Genomic DNA, 23,211 nt, shown 5'->3' with positions numbered 1-23,211 from the left:
AGTGGTGTTCTGTTACGCAGCACAAGGCGGTGCTTTTTTTGTTGTTGTGTGGTACTGTCAACCCTTTGACGAGCGTCATTGGTCCTCTCCTCGTGTGAACAGTGCCAGCTAAAGGCCTCGCACGCCTCGCCTTCACATAGCACTGTATGTGTCATCACCAGTGGTGGCAGTGGCACACTCACTTTGTCCCCACCCCCCTCGCAAAGTCCCTTTCCTTCCTCTGCAGATTGTAAAGTCAAGTGTGAATGACACTGGAAAGGATCCTTTTTGGTTCTTTAAAAACACAGTAGTAGTGAGTCAGTGGCTCCTCGCGCTGTCAATTTTATTCGTCACTTTTGATTTGTTCATCACCTGTGGAACGAATGACTTGGTGAGAGGTGATGAGTTATTAACAGCTGGTTGGATTGTTCACATTTAGATACCTTTGTTTCTATCAGATTGTTGGGCAGCTGATTCTGCTCAGCTGGTTTTCTTATATATTTACTAGATTTCATCCAAAAGATCTTTTCTCTTACTTTTCTTTGGCGCAACGGAACAAAACAAACATCGACTTGTGCATGTTGAATTTAGAAGTTTCGGGTGACCTATTCTCATAATGCTTGGCAAGTTGGAGAGCGGGCACCGTGTGTTTTTTATATTCCTTCCTCGTGTTACTACCAGGTGTCATAGATGGTGTCATCCATTCAGCTCAGTAGGTCACCACATTGTTTATTCTTGCGAATCGGTTTGATCTCAGTCACAAGATGGCATCCTTCAGGAATAACACATTCACCACCAATAGTAGGTGTGAAAATGCAGTTTTAGCAGCAAAGGGGAAATATTCTAGAGATGTACTCTTTTGCTACATTTGGCATTGGACCTCTGAATAAACCTCGGTGTGTCAGGTGGTTTTCTTCGGTCTGTAGTGGTCTATGCACACAGCCTCGCCACAGCAGCCTGCTGCCCTGTTGTTTACTAACCAGGCTGACTCATGAGGCTGTGCAGCACAAACTCATCAGGCTCTGACAGATGAGACACGCTCGCCACAATGTCAGGGCACCCTGGAGATGTCACCAAGAGCTTAGCTAACGGTAAACACCTCTTCCCGCTCCCACCCACACTCGCATTTCAGATGCGAGTGGCTCTTTTTCTGGGGTAGGAAGTAATTAAAGTGAAAAAACAAACAGCAGAGTTTTTTTTACACTTACTGTAAATAGGGAAAAAAACCTTATCTTTTTAGACTTTTGTTTTGATGTTCTACATGTGTTGGTTCACCAATCTACTGCCATTAAGAATAGCTCAGTTTGTTGGCGAGCTTTGGCCTAATAGAGAAGCAGTTACTTCTAAAAATGAAGCCCGGTGGAACCGAGCAGTGTAGCTTTACACCAATAAAACCAGCCTTGACCTAAATGAAACAGGCTCCGACTCTGTTAGAAATAAGTAGAAATAAATTGGGATATTACAGTGGTTTGGCAGTGGTGCCCAATGACGTAGTCATTGCCTTAGGGACTGGGGCGAGTGTGGGAAAAGCAGGAGAGAAGAAGGGTGGGAGCCGATACCAGGAGCGTAGCCGAAGCCGAGTGGGATTTTATTTTTATTTTTTTTTAGAGGGGGAGTTCTGGAGCCGCTGTGATGTTGGGATGTGCGAGCTCCGCTCACGTCGGTCGGCGGCACTTAGACAGGCCTGCTTTTGCACACTGATTCCCTTTCAGCTGTTTTCCACACAGCTCTCTGGACTGCCCGGCACTGCCGGCCTCGTGAGGGTTAACCCCCCCCCCCCCCCCCCCTTTTCGCACTGCCTCCCTTTTATTCCTCTTTTTATGGCTTTGATGGTATTAAATAATCTTTACGTGTCAGAGTGCACGGCTCCCAGTGTTCATGTTGGGAGAGCGAGAGAGCAATTAGGTCAGAGTGGCAGAATAACTCAGTTTCATCCCGGCCTTAAAGCGGCAGGGTACCTCAGTTCAACTCGCGCTTTATATTCACCTCAAACCTTCAGAGTGAGATTTTCAAAGAGGTCCAAGGCCAGTGGGGTTATCAAAGCACTCGGAGGGAGAGCCTTGTATCTCTCCGTTGTAAGTCTCATGATCAAATGTCCCAGAATGGATTATCGTTTGTGTTATTTTAGGTTCCTCGCTATGTTAATGTGCCTGAAGAATCAGGCCACGTTTGTCTCCTCTTTTTTTTTCCTAATGAGGCTGAGCTAAAGACCCATATAACCTATTATCCTGGTTATTGATTTGGAATGCGTTTCAAGCTGCCGCGTGTTTTGGTAGACCTTGAAATAATTGACACATTTATGTTATAAACATAAATTGAAAGCCTTGTGTTTCTGTTTGACTGGATCTCACATGATGTGCGTTGTAACGTTTCCCTTATAGCCTGTTCTGCCATGTTTGAGATTGCATTTCTACCATTTGGCACGGGAACGTTCTGGAGCATGTCGCACTGTTTCGTCGCCCATCGTCACAGGGTTTCATACTATTTTCCACACTCATTTTGTACCTTTTGGCTTTTTACAAAAGTCCCTCTGCCCAGTTGGACAGTCCCCCCGGCGCGACGGCTGACATTTCCAGTGAAAGAGCCCTATTGTTGGTTCTTAATCCCCCTCCACCCTCTTCTCTATAAAACAATGCTGTCAATTGCTTCTACTGAGTACATCCACAGCTCTGAGTGAGAGACAGGCTGGCTGGGCCTGTTCGCTAGCCTGCCAGCCCGTCCCACCAGGAAGCCGGTGCGACCTCTTCATTCCCAGCGATGGCTCGGGGCCCGCGGGTTCCTCTTCGGGCATCTGCGCTAATATTATCTCTTTAGAATGAGAACCAGCCCTTGATCGTGGCTGCGCTGCCACCTCATAAATGTATATAATGGCTGATGTGTATATTTATTTTCCCGAGCAGGCCGTTGGATTCGAACCCCATCACCCACCTTCTTAATGATTGGTCTCCATTCTATTTTCCTTCATTTTCCCCGGGACACTGCCATTAGCTTTGACAGATGATATGTTCTTTCACTGAAACAGTGATCCTGAGCGCACTGTCACTGGAAATTGGAATCGCACCCCCCCCCCTGTTTTTGCTCCTTGCCTTTTCTTCAGCTCTGCTTTTCTCCTCCCTTTTCCTGTTGCTCTCTCTCTCTCTCTCTTTCTCTCTCTCTCCCGGTCTGCACAGAGGGACATGCTGTTAATATTCCTTTCAGAGCCACACTGTACAGCTGAGCTGCCAAGTTAACCCTCGTGCTGCCATGAGTCAGACAGCTAGCCAGATAGCTGGTGTCACTTACACAGATGTCCGACCAGCCGATCTCTCCTCAAACGCCCCTCGATAATACCAGTGCCACTCTGTGCCAAGTGTGTGTCTGCAGTCAGCGATGACGTCGTGATTTCTGGTTGGTCGTCCACCAGAACAAAACCTATCATTTTTATATTTACGTTCTATAATTTTAGTCTTACTCTTTATACAGTAGAATATTTAAAAAAAAGATTGCTCAGGTGCCAGATAGAGAAATGTAGACAAAAAGGTTTGACTTGTCACTGAACCCTGGATTATTTTTCGAATTAGTCTATTATTAGTTTAGTTATATGCCATAACGTATTGACAATATCCATCGTCGAATGTCTTGTTTCGTGCCACCAACAGTCCAAAACCCAAAGATATTCAGCTTCTAATTATAAACGCTGAGAAAAGCTGAAAATGAAGCTGCAACCTAAAACGTGGTTGGTATTTTTGCCCCAGAAAAACATTACTTTATCAAACAGATCTACTCCAGATTACAACAATAAACCGCACACTGGAGTGGTTCCATATCAGCTGGACTGGATCTTCCTAATTGACATGCTTGACAGCTCCTGTGTCTGCTATAGCGGGCGTTGCATGCGAGTCTCCAGCGCAGCGGCCATGTCCAGTTTTCAAAGCACTACACAAACCGAACGCATCTCAACACTGGTTTGGGTGGAACAACTCCCCCTCTATTGTGCCTCCTGTGTGGGCGTATGTGGCGGTTGACAGTGTGTTACCCCAGCTGCTGCTGCTGCAGCTGCTTGCACGTTAGCTCGAATTTGCTACAGGCCACATTCATCAGTACGAAGTGAACGCCGCGGTGAGAAAGATAATGGTCCTGAACAGAGACGACACCGCTCTCGCTGCTGCTGCTGCTAGCTCGGACAGCTAGCCGGTCGAACGTGGCTCGGCTGCTCACAGCATCGCTGTATTACCGCTCTGATGGGCTTTGAGCCTGCCAAGTCTATGTAGTTAGTGAGCCGCTGCTACTTATTCTGTCTCCGTGGGTTGTCATCACAGTGCCATCACACCAAATATCTGTCATACTGAGATGGTGCCGTATGAAGCCTGTTGGATGACAGGATTCCTGTGTTTGCAGCAAGGGGGGGGGGGGTGGATGTCGAGCCAAAATGACCCCCCAAAACAATGCAGCAAAAGACGATCAGGGGCTAATTACATTTACCTTTGTGTGGGTTTATAAGGCAGTCATTCATCTTCCATGTTTTGTTCTCATAAAAGCTGAATACATTGCTGCTGTTCAGGTATTTTATGCACAAATCATAATGTATATCGTGTGAGGAAAGCATCGGACGCAGCCAACAAACTGGGCCTCAAAAAATGTAAATGATACTCATTCAGTCAGCGAGACTGTTACTTAGTTTTGTGTCAACGTGATTTCCATTTTTCTTGGCTTTTTGTGTCGCAGTAATAATTCTGTAATATGGCACACTAGGCAGCATATGGCTGCCATTTATGATCAACAGCCTCTGTAAGAAGTGACTGCAATATGCAAATGTCTGCCTGCTAATGGAGGAGTAATGTAATAATGAAGTGCGGTGTGTGTAGCCAATGATGAGTCTCTGGTTATTGAGCGTTGATGGCGTTTGTCGTTACACAAGCTGCAGGTTTCTTGTTTTTGTTCTTTACGACACACACACACACACACACACACCATCACCCGAAACGCACGCGCACACACACGCACGCACACACACACACACACACACACACACACGTGTGTACACACGAACACACACAGACTTGGATACATGAGCATTGCCTTCTTATTGATTCATGGCATTGGATGAAAAGCATATTGATAAATACCTGGAGTACTTGCCCATTGAAATTGTGAAGCTAAATTGGGCAGAACTGAGACAGATGCGGCGCAGTAAATTAAACAAGCAATCTTCTCTGTTGGGTGACAGCACAATGGTGATTAGGGTTTCATGTGAGCCGCCCTACATTATTTATGGCTGTGCTGTGGGCTGCCTGCAGTTGAATAAACCCACAGTCCATTGACTGGGCACATTACGGAAGGCCGACTCGTAGCGAGAGGAGGGGGAGGGGGGGGGGGGAGTTAAAAATGGCTTTATTTCCTCTCGAGGAGGTCCATTTTCATCTAAATGAAGGTGGGAGCCCCGAGCGTGTTGTTTCCAGGCCCTGCGTGTGTGAAATGTGTTGACTGTGTTCCAGGAGGCTTCTCTGCACCGCTCTCATTCCTGTTCCAGGGTGATTTCTGCACAACCTCTCATTTGTACACATCAACCCAGTCCTCGTTTTCTTGGTCACTGCCTGCTCAACTCGGGGCCCATTTTCACTTCACTCTCTGGCCTTTTTGCTGTGGTTGAACTTCGGGATTTTTGTTTTCCTCCATAAGAAGATATGTTGAATCGTATCCACAGAGGAAAAAAAGTGTGTGTCGTATGTGGCAAGGAGATGTGGATAGGATCAATTCTGTCTTCATCCACAGCATGAACAAGATGCTGAATTCAGCATGAGGCATTTTCCACCTGCAAACTGACACTGAAAAAGAGGCAGACCACCTCTGTTTTTAAAAGCCAAATTGGCTTTGCTTGTTAATGCTGGCTGTCTGAAAAAAACAAACAAAAAAAAACATGAAATGAAACTACTGGCTACTGTAAATTGTTTCAAACTACCTTTTAGTTCACTTATTTGCGATGCAATTGTGGGCGTTAAGGAGGAACAGGTTCCAGCGTTTAAAGGAGCGCAATGGATTATGAGAGACGAAGGACCGGAAGAAGATTGAGTTTTATATAATCCATAAAGAATGCCTTGATGGCCTCAATCCCCATCCCGCAGATCAGCTTGGGACTCACCTAGTTTAAGCTTGCCACAGCCACAAGCTGTGTGTTTTATTATCAGAGGGATTTCTACTACAATCAATACGGACTTGACTCAAAGATTACACTGTTCAACTTCATAAACGGAGATATCTGTCTCTGTGGAAGTCATATGTATACAAGGGAGTTCCTGTATGGCCTTCACAAGCATGTTGTGTCTAAACAAACACTTCCTTCCGTCGGACATCAGCAGTGTACTCGTAAAGCAGAAGTAATCATTGATACATGAGATCAATAAAGAGGCTGCAGAAAACGAGGTAGTCGGTTAGATAGCATGCTCTGCCACTGTGAATGTGGGGTAGACGTGTAAGAAGAGTCAGTCTATCAATGCATATATTTTAACCACTGCAGACATTTTTGACACATCGTAAGTGTAATTAATAACGTTAAAGAGTAGCGCAACGTTTCGAGCACCCGCTGCACCTCCAACCTGTCGGCGAGATCGACACTGACAGTAAATGACAGTTGATCAATATCTCTCTCCGTTGCTTAGAGAGCGACGTCGCTCGTTTTCGAGTTGGCTGTATGTCTGGAGGAGATGTGAGGCGGAGGGGCCGCGGGGAGCAGTTCTTGTCTCGTTTCGTGGTCCAATGTAGTAAATTCATCAAGTGCGGTGCCCCATGTCATGTCGCTATTTTCCAAGGTGTTGCAGCTTTCATATGTTTCTTAATACGGAAGTGGGCATGTTTTTCTGGTAGGGCTTCCTGCTGTGACAATTTAAAATCTGTTCAGACCTCGATGCTGATTTCGATTGGTCTGCTTCCGTCTCCCGCTCTGGCGCTTCCTCCGTCGCTCCCGGTCCAGAGGTGTCTGGTGTGGTTCAGCAGTGAACACGGACAGTAGGAGTGTGAAAAATGAGGAGAAAACGGTCTGCAGACCACTTGGAGCTCTGCCCATTGTTACGCCTACGCACATGTGGAAAAGGCCGCTCTCTTGCCTTTTTTGATTTAGCCCTTGTTCCTGCTGCACTAAGTGTGAAATTATTGTAGAAGTGTTAACCAGTTTTATGTCAGCCAACTTTAACAAACAACAGATTAACACCGGCGATGATAGAATGTCTAAATAACGTTTGTTTTTCTCAGCGTGTTAGTGTTCCGCTCATAAAGTGACAAATTATAAACAGGTGTGCATTGTGTCATCATCTGAGCACTATCGAGACGTTAAAGGAACAAATAATAACAATAAGTATCCTCTTTTGTTCGTTATTGTATAGTCTTTGTATGCTTGTCTGTGTTTTACCCACCCTGTCCTCACTGGTCTGTAGTGGGAAGGGAGCAGCATGCTGTGGGTTTGAATTTGTTTTTCTGGATATTTCCCTGGATCTTTTTGAGCCTCTACTATTCTTATCTTCTTCCCAGATTCCTGCCTTCAGTTGTGGCATTGGACAACGTCCCTTATTATTTTTTTAGTGCCCTCTAACCGGAGTGGGATGACGCTGCAAGCTGCAGAAAGAGGCATGATGTCAGATTGTACGTTTCAGAAAGGGACGAAAATTGAGTGTCGCAGACACCTCCTGTCCGAGCGCCTCAAAATAACCTTTCACTGCCTTCGGAACGTCCAAGCGCTCGAGTGCGTTGAGTGATTTGGAGAAAGCGCTCGAGATTCTTGGAAACTTGTGTTTGCGACTGGGGAAAAACAAAAAGTTCATCTTCTCCGTGCGTTGGAGACGTGGGATGAGAAGAATGGGATGCCATCTCTAATTTGTTTGTGCATTTCACTTCTAGTGGAGTCATTGTAGATATCGTGCCCATGCACAAGTTACGAAATGGCTCACAATGAGGGTATGTTTGTCTAATATGCAAAATAGACTGTCATCTCCACTTGGATGAATGTCTGTTGCGTGAGTGTGGCGTAATTGTCCTTTCGGCACAACGGCAGCGTTCTCATTCTCGGGTTGGCCTCTGGCCCGGGATGCCCACTCCAACTCCGGTCCACTTGTCCAGAGCGCCGAAACAACGCAGAGCTGCCGTGCATCGTCAACCGCTGTCGGCCAGTTCCCCCCTGGGGGTTGGCTTGTTTTATGATAGGCCTGGGTGCCAAATCTGGTCTCCGCACTCAATCGCTTCTTTGTGCTTTTCCTCCATGCGAGTGTCGGTGTGGGGCTGAGCCGTGGCTCCGTGTGTTCGGATACCTTCCACGGCTTTCCATCAGGACCTCCACCGCTGCTCCTCCGTCCTCCAACCATTGTTTTTGCTTTTGAATGAAACTTATTCTGGAGCCTCTCTCGCGAAGCATGAAATACACGCTTTTCTATTGGCACTGGCAGGCATTTAAACTTTTGATCGGATCCAGGCTGCGCTCATTAAATCGTCAACATGATGTAACGTTTCACTGCTGCTGCTGTGTGCCAGCGTGGCATGTTTTTCCACTTAGGGATTCCAATATTTGTCTTTGTCATAAACACGGGGCATCTGGTTAGTGGGCCCAGCCTTCATTTGGACTTTGACGTCGAAATGTGGCTGAATTCTTGGGAGAGAAGCGGCCTGGCTTTTCATTTAGCAGCTAGCGTAGGTATGATAAATGTTACTCATCCCCTATTGACCCCGAGAGGTCAAGCCTCTGCCCTGTCGCCCCCCCCCTGCTGTCTTCTCTCTGCCTCTGTACCATGTGGACGGCCTTTATCTTGCTCAGGCAGTAGTTTTTTCACCCCAACACTGCGTGTCCACCAGCAGATACCAGGCAACACAGCTCTGCACTTTACTCAAGTGTGAGATTATCTCCCCCTTTCCAGATTTATCTTTTCCAAAAATATCTGTTCTTTGGCCTCGTGGCCTCTGAGATATATTTATGTCGTGAATGTGATTAGATACAGCGAGCCGGAGCAGATATGTATTTCCTCTACAATGCTCTCAGCTTTAGTTTTGACCTTTTTAAACTTCTAATATCGCTGCCGGTTTTTAGGCCCTCACTGGAGAGATAAGTAAATAGAAGAACGGGCCAGATTATCGGGGAAATAATCTTCTGGAAGAAATTAATTTGGTTGAAATACCAAGGACAGGGGTTGTAAATGCGCAACACACACACACACACACACACACACACACACACACACACACAGTGTCTATGCTGGTTGGGATATATTTTCCTCCAATGGCAGTGTAATGAATTGCAGAGGATCTTTTGTTCTGTTGAAAATCCACCTGATAATGTCGGCAGCTGGCGTCTTGCCTGGACTGGTTGGATTTAAAAGACGAAAGAGAAATGAAAAAACAAAACAACAACTCTCAGTCTCCAGTGCCCAGTGTTACACACTTTCCACGCTCAACACAGTGGCCCAGTTTTTCTACAATCCCCCAGTGAAACCACTCCTGTGTTTGGAGCCTTTAGAAGTGTTCAGTGAATGTCATTTTCTACGGGGAACCCTCAGGAGTGGAAGAGCGCAGCACAGGTAGGACTAACAATGCTGGCAACACAATAATGGCACCAGCCCGATGCCAAGTGTTCTGGGTTCACAGATAGGCCCTAACTCCATCCTCCTTCCCTCCTAAATGTTCCACACGAGACTGATTGAACCATTTGGTATTGCTAAGCTGCGTGAAGAGTGCTACTTTTATAATGAAAGAATACTGCTAAATCAAGGCTTGACAAATCTACTTTCTCCATGTCCCCATATTGAGGGTTGGGCGGATTAGGCTCTAATTTGAGTGCCACTTATCTCTTCAGCTGCTTTTTAGAATTAGTTCCAAATAACAAAAAAAAGGGTGAAAAATGTGAAGGCTTTTTTGGGGGGGGGGGGTTGGATGGGAGGGTGGAGGGAGCTGGGTATTGTTAGGGAAGCGGAGCTGTGCAAAAGAGAGTGTCTCGTGGCAAGCGAGGGCCTTTGCATGAGAGTTCAGATTTACATGCAAATCTTCAGAGAGACCTATTTGAAGCGGTTGGGCAGAGGGTCGTTTTAACGGGAATCGTTGAGGATTTGTTCAATCGCCATCGCCGCACAAGTGTCTCAAGTGTCTTCGTGAGATCCCAAAACCTGATGCACTTTTCAAACAACCCAGACCATGAAATGTGTAACAGCTTTCTCTCTTGTTCAGTTTTCCAGAAGCTGGAAGTTTACAGAAACCTTTATCCAGGGAATCTGTGATTTAAAGATGAATGAGCAGCTAGTCAGAAAGCCACTGTGTGTTTGTTCAAGTCAGCAGTAAGTTCGTCTCGTCTAAAGAAAATCCCTTTTCTGGACTCTAATGTCACTAACACCCTGATAGTTTAGACCCCTCTCCATCTCGCATGTGTTTGGCTACTGTGACACGTCATCAATACTAAACAACCATCAATACCCCGCTGGAGACAGCTGCATTTAAAACAATGAAGGCCTCGGCGTTGGTGTGCATTCAGCACTTTTGAATAGCGGTCAGCTTATTGATTCTCCTACAAGGCCCGCATCAATTCCTCTCGGCCTCTTCTTTTCTGTTTGTGACAGTGGAGGGCGAATGCATGTTAAAAAAAAAAAAACTTGCCGTTTTAATTGAGTTGGGAGTGGAAGACCCATTAAAAAAAAACACCATGGCGGTACTCAGATTTGCTTCTCTTGGAACGGAGCCCTTTTTCGTTGTGGCCAGTGTTTGGGTGCGATTATGTAATCCATCAGGGTATTACCATAAAGGGGGGCGGAGGGGGTTGCCGAAGGGTTGGAAGGTAATAGCGGTGCTACTGATGATCATCGTCTAGCAACTGCCCAAGGGCAGGAATGTTTTGTGCGGCGATGTGTCCGACAGGTGGCTAGGAGACGCTAATTGATTAATGATCATGGTGATATATGAGCCCCCGCGGCCAGCCCAAACATAAAGGCTCAGAGCACCGGTGTCACCCTAAATCATTTCCAACCAGGCCAGTAAACCCAAAACAGTTTCCTCATTAGCATATGAAAGACCAATCGGGAGGGGGGACTGTGCCTTCCGAGCCCTTTGTAGGACGCCCATTGTCGACATCCTGAAGTCTGAATTAACAGGCTCGCATTTTATGCCCGATGAATAATGACAACAAAGATGGTTTTATAATGAGGGTCACTCAGCACTAATGAATGATTTACATCACCACAATCTCAGCCTTTTGATACCGTTTGCACTTTATTTATTTATTTATTTTTTTCCCCGAGCACGGCGCTGACAAAAAGCAGCACTCGCCTCGGTGGCTGTACACATGACATGAGCTACTGTCTCCCGCACTGTATGCGATGTATATTTTAGTTATACTACTACAGAGCATGAGATATTGTTCTCTAACTCGGAGCTGAATGTTTTCACCATGTGCTATAGTAACTATAACTCTTTACACATAGAGATGAGATCATTTACAGTCTTTCTTTACGTGACTGTTTTTGCTCTACATCACGGCGCTGACATATTTTCCATGCGAGCAGTGTCAGATCCTTCATGAATGATTGAACATTAGTGGAATTCACCTTCCCCCAGATGATCATATTTTGCTTTTCCATACACCACTGTCATTGTCAGTGGATTCTCTCTCTCTCACTTCCTCTCTCTCTCTCGCTGCCTCTTCCTCTTTGACTCTCCCTCTCCGCGGGTATTTACCATTCCACAGGGGCCTTGCGTGACCCTCTTCATTGTTTTGTTTGGATGACTACGAAGGACAATGGCAGTCTGGAGCCTTGGCCGGCGCTCAGCGTGTGTGAATCTGCATCTTTCCATTGGGAGTGCTGTCCTCCGATGACAAGAGAGGTTATGTGATCTATGTGCGACTGAAGGGGGTTTCCACCACAGAGTCAGAGCCTCAAGGAGAGGGAGGTTTATATTGTGGGAGTGCACGTGTGTGTGTGTGTGTGTGTGTGTGTGCACGCACACAGCCGGTGGAATTTTAAAGAAGCAAGCGAGTTAAAACAACACATTGTGTCTGTTTTAATGTGAGCTCATGACTCTCGCCGCAGGGCTGCCATTCCCAACTATGCGTCGCACTGCTTGGAGACGGCCGGTCGTACCCACAATCAGTTTTTTTACACATCAGTGGCAGTGTAAGGGTGCTGCTGTCAAAACGAGTCAGGGAATGTCACGGGGCCGACGAATGAGTTTACTTGAGAGTTGGACCGCCTCCCATCAAACCTTTTTACCTTTTTAGCCGTCGGCACTCGAGCAACCCAGATCCCACCGGGTGCCGATGCAAGGCCGTACATTGAGGATCGGGTGACCTCTGCTTGGTGAGATTGAGGGTCCCTGAGCAATCGAGGCCCTCTAGGTGGCGTAAATTGGGTTCCATTTTAAAAGCAGATGGACTTGCCTGGTGTGTGTGTGAGAAAGAAAGGTGAGTGTCTGGTCTGCAATGAGTTGCTTTCAGCCATCAGCAAGGATAAAGACGTGATTACCCCAGGCTACTCCTGTCCGCTCTCATCAGTGTATAGGCTGCAGGCTTGCACATGCATGACCACACACACACTTTTACACACTAACACACACACGGCATATGTGCATTTAACTCTGTCCTCATTTCATCCTACACGCTGTATGCTGCTTTTGCTCTCGTGGACCAATAAACCATTAAGAACGACAAACAGGAAGTGAGGATGTGCAATAAGACAGGAAGTGAAATGAGGAGTCTTCGAGGGCACAGGCTCGATTATGAGGTTGGAAGAGGAACCGGGGCGAGCAGCACAGAGCCAGACACCTCCACATTATAGTGTCATAACCAGTCTCGCATAGAAGGTGGGTTAACTCGCGGCTAAATGCTACATACAGTGTTAGCTGTCACATGCAAAGCATTGCACCAGAGCCATGCTTTGGCTGAACGGTGGTATGGTCTGATGCAAAGCCACAATTCACTTCTGAAATGAGCATTATTATACATAATTTGAATCCCATTTAAAGTCATAGCAATTATTAACAAATGCAGGTGCATCACTTAGTTGGCCAGACAGTGCAATTCATTCTAGGCACACTATAATTAACAGCCATTCATACCAGTGTCAACAGGAGCCCTGTGTTTGTCTTTTGACTTTATCAAACAACACACCTCCCAATGCAAGGTAATGCTTGTTTCAGGGCTAATGCGCGGCACTATATTTTAAGTATTTTAAGTGTCCGCACCCTGTTGGTAATAGACCGTATAAATATGAATTGATATGTTTGCGATGTACAGGTCTATAATTAAGGATCCGCTAATGCACCACTGGGCAGTGATGTTTGTCTTTGCGTCTCTTAAGTCTGGTCTTCCCACTCCATCTTTGTCGAACAGTATTACTATTCGCATGTAGCACGAAGCTGAGCTTATAGCCGATGCATGTGAGCAACATTAGCTCGAACAGGAACCGTACCAAAGCTCGTTGCATTCATCCGGCAAAGCGCCTCATGTGAATTTGTAAACGTGATTCCCTCATTAACGTTGAGTTGAGGTTTTGCACAGTAGCCGGTTGGAGTTGTGCGATGTGTAAATGAAAGCAGCCCTTTGTTGTCGAGATAAATGTATAATTTTATTTTGTAAGACTGCTATATTTATCTCTGTCGTAGCTGTTTGACTGTCCTCAAGAGCTTGTGATAACAAATGCGTGTGAAATTCATTTGCTGCTTGTAAAATGGCGACAGGGCCACTTCAGCCTGGAGGGAGGGCGCTTCTAAAGAGCAACCATTACTATGTCAGGAAAAAGCTCCGTCCTCCCGCTTTAACTCGCTGCTTTCAATGTTAACCGAAGTATAGAATCGCTCTTCCTCCCTGTGACATGTGCCTTGAAGTGAAATACAGACCACAGTTTCAAAGGTCATCGGTTTAACATACTTTTGGAAAACACTGACCTGGTCCACAGCTCCACATTTTATGGGGCCCTAGAGGGGATCCTGGAGCCAGCATATGCTAAAAAAAAAAAGAGATCTCTCTCTGTTTTCTTCGGATAAACTTGCTGATTTTGAGTGTTTTTTGTCAAACCGATCTTCTATTCCAGAAGTACTCACCATGGAGGTTGAGTTTGGCATTTCTACGAAATCCAACAAAGTGCATTTTAACTTTTGCAAACCACCGTCCTGTAATTTTCCTCCAGTTGTTTTTCGTTTAAAAACAATCCTGCAGAAAAACACTTCCCAGAGTTTGTTCTGCCGCACTAAGGTAGTGCTTATCAGAGAGCCTAAGTGTCATGTGGCTCAATTTAGATCTGCAACCAGACGGAATGGTACACGCTGATATTTTAGCAACATGCATAAAACAAAACGCCATTGTTCTCACACTCCAAACCGGTGTGGCTGGATACATGTTTGCAGCAGCCATTCATCTGTACACCATAAGCTTAGCTGTCTTTCCACGAAGAGATGACATGCTACTTTAGATTTGTCTCCGTCTTGGCAATGAAGGCGCCTCTGTGTCCCTATTTGTACATCAGGCTAAGGGGATTTCTCGGCCGCCACCTGATTCACATTGCTGTAATTGAGTTGCGGCCGTAAGCACGACTCTGCCTTCCTCGGCCCCCAGGTAATTCACACGCACACCACAGTTTTACTCCACTCTTCACATGATGTCCGAGCTTCAAATGTAGCGAGCGAGAAAGTCCAATCTGTTGGAGAAAAAAAATAAAAAAGGGCAGTCAGATTACAGAGAGTGTGAGAGGGAAGGAAGGAAAAAGAGTGTCAGAGTTTTGCTCGCAGTGAAGCGGTTCTGTGCCAGAGAAGCTAGGGAGCCACTGAGTCGGCAGCACGTGGATAAGGAACTACAAAGCTCTCTGTTTCAAACATCTCTCTCTCTCTCTCTCTTCCTCTCTCTTCAGAGCTTAGGAGCTGCAATCGATTCAAGGGGAGATTTCCTCGGCCAAGGACGGGGAGATTGACGTTTTTGGGGTAAGCCCGAATTTGTCGCTGCTGGTGACTCTGGGTAATTGGACTTCTGCACACTCCGCAATTGTGTCTGTGGGTACCAAACACCATCTTGCTCTCCACGCAATAGCACTGTCACTCGTCACGTGACTGCCATGTTGGTTTTGCGGTCGTATTGAATGTCTTCTGTCTTTTCACCGTGCCATATATCTGCCATCGTAAAGGTCACTGTTTATGTACAGTGTGAGCGTTTTCACACACACACACACACACACACACGCACACACTGTACTGGTTTGCAGGAGGTACTTCTTGTCTTGTGGCCAGTGGTAGGATCAGGTCTAATCCTGGGTCTGTTGCATCACAGTTGGAGCTGACAGCAGGGAGATCTGCTCTGTCATGTTTAAGCAACGGAGACAAAACGAATACAGCCATTCATCATTAGGAACTGGCTTGAAGAACTTGGGACCATCACTTTGTGAATATAGAGTGATTTATTGGGCATGATTCATCTCCATTGTGTCGGCTTCAAAGCACAGAAAGAATAGTTCTGTACTATTTGTTTGACTCTGGCATTTCCCTTTGATTCGTTTTAACGTTGTTTTGCCACAAGAAGGGCCGACAGGAAGGAGCTGAAAAGGTTGGTCAATTTCTCTCAGCCAATCAGAGCGTCACGTCCCCGGGACTGTGGCTCAGTTTCTCCTGTCCTGTCCTATTTGGACTTTCTCCTGCCTGTACAAGCTAGCGTTTCACTTTCCCGTTCTTCTCTGTCATGTCATGTCATGTCCTGTCCTGTCCTGTCCTGGCTCTGGAGGGGAAGGTGATCTCTTCCCCCCCCCAGACGAACACCCTCCCCCATGGCAGCCTCAAAGCAAAAACAAATAGACTGGTATGTCATACAAAGATGCCAGGCAATGCCCAGAAGGATGCAGACTCCCTCCACTTGTGTGTGTGTGTGTGTGTGTGTGTGTGTGTGTGTGTGTGTGTGTGTGTGTGTGTGTGTGTGTGTGTGTGTGTGTGTGTGTGTGTGTGTGTGTGTGTGTGTGTGTGTGTGTGTGTGTGTGTGTGTGTGTGTGTGTGTGTGTGTGTGTGTGTGTGTGTGTGTGTGTGTGTGTGTTTTGAGCACAAGCACATATTCGCACCCACAGAAGACGTCCGTGTGTCCTAACTGGGGGCGACAAGCGGTCTGGCAGACACTCCTCTGTTAGCAACCACTTTGGCATACGGCTGGCCCGATGGACAAGACCCAGGCTGGCACATTGGTCTTGTACGCGTACAGCTCTTGAGTTCCTCCCTCCTTTTTGTATTTCCTCACCCTTTTGATTTGTTTTCCTGGGGAAAGTTCTCCCGCTGTGTTTTAGCTTTTTAGAAATTGACAAAGGCAGCCAGAAAGACCACGCAGCAAAGCAAAGTAGGTCAGTTTTCTATTCAGTTTGGCTCTCCGTTTAGCTGTTTGGAGAGCACAAAACCGTATTCACCTCATTTGTACACGATGACACATCAGTGTTTTGGGAAATCATTTACTTGTTCCATTAGCCGCTTCATTTGTTCATCGGCGTGTTATTTTGTGAACCGGGCAGAAGGTACACGCAGTACTCTCATGCAGTCATTTTCCAGTTTCTTTCACTCTCTCTGAGTTAGCAGGTTTGGGGTTTTCATCTCCACATGAAGCGGTACTTAACCCCCCCCCCCCCTCTTCCCCACCATAATTTAGATCCAGTCTCATTGGTGGGTTGGGAAGCGGGCCCCGGCAGTTGATGTGGAACACATGCCTTTAATGATTCACACTCTGTATGCGGTAGGTCGGTGGTGGCTGCTGAGCCCTCAGTCTAGAATGAGACTCCTGTGTTTTTCTTTAACTCCACTTCGGACATGGAAACTTCAGTGTTGTTCCCGTGTAACGGCACCTCTTATCCTCCCTCGAAGCTGAACCGAGTTCAATAATCAGCACTCAGCATCTCTGTTGTTGTTTAGCCAGACTTGGTCTTTTTTTTTTGTCTTAATGTCATCTTAGATTTCTTTGAAACTCTTAATGGATCTTTGGCACTTTTTTTTTGTCCTTTCATTGTGATAAATTCGAGTGTAGTGTTGCGATTGTGTTTGCACGCTCGGGCTTTCCGACACTTCCACCTTTCTGATTAACCAATTTGATATGTCAGATTTACACGATCCCCCAAATTTGGAGTTACAGTTGAGTAAACTACTTCAAGCTCGGTTGGTATTTTGTGCTGCTGAGCTCATTTATTGTAAGGCATTTGAATTGCAAGACATTGTGTGGCATCTTACTTCCTCACCGTCAGCAGAATAGCAGAAGTGTGCCGCAACTCCCGATGCTCAATTGATTTAAGTTTTCGCTCTTGTGTGTGCACTCCACCCACAGTAAAAAAAACAAAATGCAGAAGTTTGACAACACGGCATGATTAGCATTTTTTTTAAACGCAGTCAGTGCCTTGTGCATTCACCCAATCACCCATTGGTTCCCCTTTCATTGTGTGTGCGAAAGAGGAGTTTCTGACCGTACAGTCAAAGAATCAGTGAAACGTGCCAACACGTGACGGGGAGCGGTCCCACCATCCAAAGCTGACATAAACGGCTTCCTGTTTTTGCTTTCACGCAGTTCCCCCCCCCCAAATGTCAGCCTTACATCGTTTCCATCCACGCTTCCATCTTTTGTTCTTCCCCTTTTTTCTCTCTCTCCATCTCTTCCTCTGTCTCGCCATCCCGGGTCCCACGCCCCTCTGCGTGGCCTCGTCCGACCTCTCCTTCCTCCGCTCACTCGCACACTTCTCCATCCCCCCCTAACCGCACGCACTCACTGGACGTCACACATGCAATGGTATGAAGACAAACGGCCCGTGTCCTTGACATAACTGCAAGTGAGCGGGCTATTTCCTTTTTTTATTTTTTTGCAGAGGCAAACTTGCGGGTGGCCACAGCACTCAAGGTAGTGAGCACACTTGCTGACCTTGCTTGACAGAAGGGCTGCTCACGCGCAGTGGAAACGGCACGTATACGCCAGGCCGAGGCATTGTATTGATGTGCAAAATTGCCGCAGTCACTGTTTCACTGGCAGTAATAGATCGTGTTTTTATCATGAGTCAAGGTCACGCGTGTTGTCGGAGGTCGGAATTCTTTGCTTTAGTGGGAGAGTAATTTAGTCTTTCCCTCTCAAATACTTTGCTTAATACTCATGAGTTTACCAGTCCTGTTTACTGTGTTTTCATGGTGGTGGTGCTCACTTTTTACAATACCCATAATCCTCAGGTTAACAAAGTGCCTCTCGTAAAGTGTTGCTTTAATGAAACTATGCCTTTTGTGTTGTTTTATGCACTGGGCTTTGAGTAAATTGGTGTTGATCTGTTTGGGGGTCATAAATTAAGCTTTTTCGTTAGAACTTGTTTCGTAACGTTTTCGATGCTCTCAAAGCTGGTTATGGAGCAACAGAGCGAGGGCTTGAAGTGAGTGTGTACTGTGCGCAAGTGCTGAAATTGATGAAGAGACCTCCCTGGATTTAAGTGTACTTACAAAGCACGACCCGATACTGTATGCAGAAAACTTCAGCCACTCTATGCGAGAGGGCGTAGCTAACAGCACCGAGTAGTCTGCAGTTCCTCTTTGGGGCGCCTCCTGACAGGAACTTGGCAGCAAGGATACATAAACAAATTCCCTGTGGTGGGCTGGCAGGCTGGGCGGCGCGGTCCCCCCCCCTCTTACCATACATGCACAGCGCAGCGCCGCTCGGCTCAGGCTAGTGCGTTCAGCTCAGCACCCGCAAGCTGTGAGAAATGGATCTTAAAGGGACAGGTGCCGCCTAAAGAGGCACAGGCCCACGCCGGATCTGAGGTCTGTTTGTTCTGCAGAAACGTCTGCTGTCTGCTGCATTGTTTTCAGATTGACAGTGAAGTGTGTTCCTTCTGGTGCACTGACCTCTCGGAGGTTTCCAACGACGCCATTCAAACGCTGCCGGGGGGGGGGGGGGGTCCCCAAAAATGGTTGTGCATGTGCTGAGGTAGCAAAAAAAAAGCTGTAGCGATGATGTAATGACAGAGGCTGGGGAGACGGGGGGGAGGCCTTGCAATCCAGTATGGAAAAGAGAGAGGGTGTGGTGGACCCAACAGTCACAACACAAACACACATGCACACACATGCGCAGTATTCCCACAACCAAAACATACTCAAACATGCATGCTGGTGCACACATGCTTATTTATGCACGCAGAGACTCACATGACTGCAGGTTTCTCTGCTCTCCCTCCCTCCCTCTCTCCAAACAGAGTGGTGTATTGTGCAGTATGACCTGGTCCATGTCCAAAGGCAAAGAGAACCCAGATTGCTGAAACAGAGGGCCCACTACTAACAGGCCGGCCAGGCTGTAGTTGTTATAGCTTGCGATGGCCTTCCAAACCAATGGGGACAGCTAACTGAGCCCAGAAAATGAGTGTGCATACTATGTGTGTGTGTGTGTGTGTGTGTGTGTGTGTATGCACGTTCTTTTTCATCAGCCACAGAAGGGTTTTTTGGACCGCATTTGCAGGAGCTGAAACGGCACCTCAAGTGCAATTTCATAAGCGCTGGTAAAAGCATTTGCCTGACTTTTAATAGTCCTCCGTCTCCACAACATCATCCACTATTTTCAACCATACTTTAATGGCGGTGCTGGTGGAGACGGACCGCAGAAAAGAGGGCGATGGCGAGTAGGAGGAGGAGGAGACCCAATCTCCTCTCCTACAAATTCTTCTCGGAGGATTAAATGTGGTAAATAGTCTTTTTTTTTTTTTCTTTTTTTTTTTCCTGGAAGGGTGATGGATGCAGGAGCCGGCTCACAGTCTGCCTCATTAGTGCCAGTCGTCTGCCCGACTGGCTCATCGGCCTTTCATGTGATTAACACCTGCATGAGTGCTGTATAGTTACAAAGGGTAGCGCTTTTACAGGTTTTTATGTTCAGATATTGGAGTATTTTATTTTGGGTGATGTTTTTATCATAGGAGATAGAAAGCATTTTGGGTGATAGATCCCTAAAGTCGAGATGAAATAAAAAAAAAATGCCTTTTTAACTCTTAGATCAAATCCCTGGTTATATTGTTCTCTTTTCAGGGTGAGTTTAACATATTTGTACAATTTTGCTAATCTAAACACAGGACATAGTAGCTAAGTTAATTTCCTTTAGTTAGATCAGATAAAGGCTTGAAAAGGAAATATTGTCATCCGCCAGAAATGAACATTTCCTCCAGGTCGATAAGCGTGTGCAAACATAAATATGTCTGCAGTGTGGAGGTACATGGTTTTGAAACATGTGAAAAAGGTCAGATTTGTCCTGGTTGTGCCTATTTTCAGGATTGTCTCCGGGACAGCTGTTTATGGTAGGATGGATTCTTCTGTTTTGTTTGAACACGTTGCATAAAAATGAATATGGCATGTTTTGTATGTGACCTAAGTTGAAGTAGTTTTCTTATTTTGCTTCGTGACTGTTTTCAATTTGAAAAGCATCGTATTTTATACGTCTGCCAGTGGGACATCATGATAGCATATGTTACCAAGAGGGACGTATCTGCCTCGGCATTGGCCAAAATGAGTTGGAAAATATCGGCATGTTGGATATCCGATATTGTGCATCGTCACCTACATTAACTGAGGAACTTCCCACAAGTCATTTTAGCTTGATTAAACCTCTTTATGTAAATCGTCTCGTCTCCCAGAGCATGTAAAACAGGATGTGGTGGGGTATTATGTCACTGACATTTTGTGGAAGTAACAATGCTGCTGCTGCTGCTGCTGTTGTGTGTGTGTGTGTGTGTGTGTGTGTGTGTGTGTGTGTGTGTGTGTGTGTGTGTGTGTGTGTGTGTGTGTGTGTGTGTGTGTGTGTGTGTGTGTGTGTGTGTGTGTGTGTGTGTGTGTGTGTGTGTGTGTGTGTGTGTGTGTGTGTGTGTGTGTGTGTGAATAGAACAGTCAGTGCCCTCTGTGAGCAGCAGAGGAGTGGAGGATGAGCAGGGGGTGACAGAAAGTGTTAGGATGCACTGACAAAGCACAGCACAGGCGGCTCTGGTGACACTGCAGAGCACAGGAGGAGAGAGAAAGACAGTGAAGGAAAGGGGGAGAGGAGAAAGATGGCACCAGCAGTGAGTTAGAGAGACGGAAGGAATTTTCCCACACAGAGAGATTGCAGATGAGTACACTGAAAATGGGAGATGATGAGCACTCCTGGGGTGGCCGTGGGTCTCCTGGGAGACCATTAGCTGGTGTGTGTGTGTGTGTGTGTGTGTGTGAGCGATCGATCAAGTGTACGTACACTAAGTGACGTTCCAAATTCGACTTGGTATGAAACGTCTCTTCTTAATGGGCGTACCTGTGTGTCCCAGCACTCGCCAGGAGTAAAACCTCCCACCACTGAGGTAAAGAAGACGGCATTAAGGGCCCAGATGTATCTCTCTCTCCCCCCCCCTCACCTCCTCTCCCAGGTCCCAGAAGGCACTTCTCTGTAATGGCTCCCTATCGATCCTGAGGCCTCCTTGTCCACACTCGATACCCATCGATCGGCACCTCGCAAAGAGTCTCAGGGGGCTGCTTCACGTCCTGTGGCTCGCTGTGTAGATAGTGCACTTGTGTAAAACTTGTTGTTTATATATTCGGAAAAAAAAGAAACCTGCGTCCGCATGCCCGTGCATGTCCGCACCTTTTCAGACAACCTTCCTGTTCGTCACTAATGCAGCCGGAGACCTTCGGCGAAACCGTCCCATCGCAGCATCGAGTGAAGGTCTTACTCTGATTAAAGCGTGAACGATGCGTGAACGATGCGTGAACGATGCGTGAACGATGCGTGAACGATGCGTGAACGATGCGTGAACGATGCGGGCCTAGCAGCATAAAGACATAAACATCCGACATGAAAAGACTCGCTCAGCCACTCTGCAGTCTCCCACAAGAGAGACAAGACAGAAAAAAGAAGAAAAGACTCCCTCTCGCCTCCTATGTTTAAAAAAAAGCTGATTAATCAGTCAAGCCACATGAAAACTTTGCTTGTTATTGTTGCTGCTTGATTTATTGAAGGCCTGGATCTGGGTCAAGCATCCCCCCCTTTTTCTCTCTCTTCTCTTCTGCCTTTTTTTTCTACCTAAATAAGGGCCCACCCCCCACATGTCTTCCCTTTGTCTCTCATCTGGTTTTCTGTTTTTGTTAAAGGACAGTTGATTAATGGTGCCACAGACAAAGGCCGCAGTCTGCTCTCAGCCCGGGCTCAGATAGGGCTCCGCTCTAGGTAAACCAAAACACATGTGCTCTGGACCGCCACTGGGAACCCCTGAAGAGAGAGAGAGAGAGAGAGAGAAGAAATGAACGACAGTAGTTGCTGATGTATTATATGCAGTGGTATAGGGTCCTTTCTGCACTGTTGAAGGAGTCGTGGCCGACGTGCTCGGGGGGGGGGGGGGGGGGGGGTTGTGTGTGGCTGTAACTAAGACGGAGTCGCGCCGCGGTAGCCTCTATGTGGTCATTACACTGTGAAGTTATCCTTCCGCACGGGCTCAGCTTCACCTCTCACTCCGTGCAATTGCACATATTTACAGATTTCGGTGTAGCGAAGAGACATTTCGTCACCTTGAGTGTTGTTTCTCGCCTGCAGGGCCGTGAGAGGCTTGTAGAAGAGAATTGCTTTATTGAATGATAACATATTATTCCCTTAACTGCATTGAGAGCTTTTATTGTCGACTGTCTTCATAATAGCTCGGGCTTACCACTCACGTCGTACTTTATCGCTACACACCTCCGTCTTTGTGTGCGTTGTTGTGTATATAAGTATGCAGCTAATTGGCTGAGCTTACCGCCTGAGGTAAACATGTATTCTCAGGAATTATTACCCAGGAGGTATATTGGTTAATAACAATTATGTGTTCAGTCATTCTATATGGCACTCGCCTACTGAACCCATATAGACATAATAAAATGTTCAATGTATTGTGTGAGATTATGAATGGTGGACTGTCTCTTATAATGTCTTTTTGCTCTTAACTTGAGGGGTTGTCTTCACCAAGCGGGAGCCATTATCAGAAACTCCTGATATCTCCAAACAATATCGCGCTATATGTCCACTGCATTTTAACACTCGTACGTATTGCTACAGAGAACAGACTTTAAAAGTACAACAAAGTGGCCACAGGCTGGCTAATATCAGTTCTTTGTCAAATTGACCCATCGTTTAATCATAAATGAGCTTTTTACACGGCTCGTTACATAAACGGTGCCACCACCCAACCTGCAGCACGTGGGCCAAAGCACACAGGGGTTGGACTGTTGTTTTGGAGGTAAAGAGATCCAGGAGGAGTCTAGCTGGGAAGCGAGGCCGCTGTCCAACAGCAACAC

The 23,211-nt window shown here is 46.5% G+C and overlaps 1 protein-coding gene across 3 annotated transcripts in view; it reads left to right on the top strand.

Moving 5' to 3' along the window:
• Positions 1 to 23,211, top strand: part of raraa (retinoic acid receptor, alpha a) — a 127,699-nt gene that overhangs the window by 2,421 nt on the left and 102,067 nt on the right. For 2 of the 3 annotated variants that reach the window (XM_076093455.1, XM_076093451.1), the window contains exon 2: positions 14,814 to 14,883. The exons of the other annotated variant lie outside the window; for it this stretch is intronic. The gene's annotated coding sequence lies outside the window, so the exon portion shown is untranslated. The remainder of the gene's footprint in view (positions 1 to 14,813; positions 14,884 to 23,211) is intronic. 3 annotated transcript variants of the gene reach the window in all.

The sequence above is a fragment of the Anarhichas minor genome, unplaced genomic scaffold (genome assembly GCF_050575085.1).
Source record: "Anarhichas minor isolate MPS153535 unplaced genomic scaffold, ASM5057508v1 ptg000017l, whole genome shotgun sequence".
Lineage (NCBI taxonomy): Eukaryota > Metazoa > Chordata > Actinopteri > Perciformes > Anarhichadidae > Anarhichas > Anarhichas minor.
The sequence above is the reverse complement of the archived record's forward strand: the minus strand, read 5'-3'. Positions and strand labels throughout refer to the sequence as shown.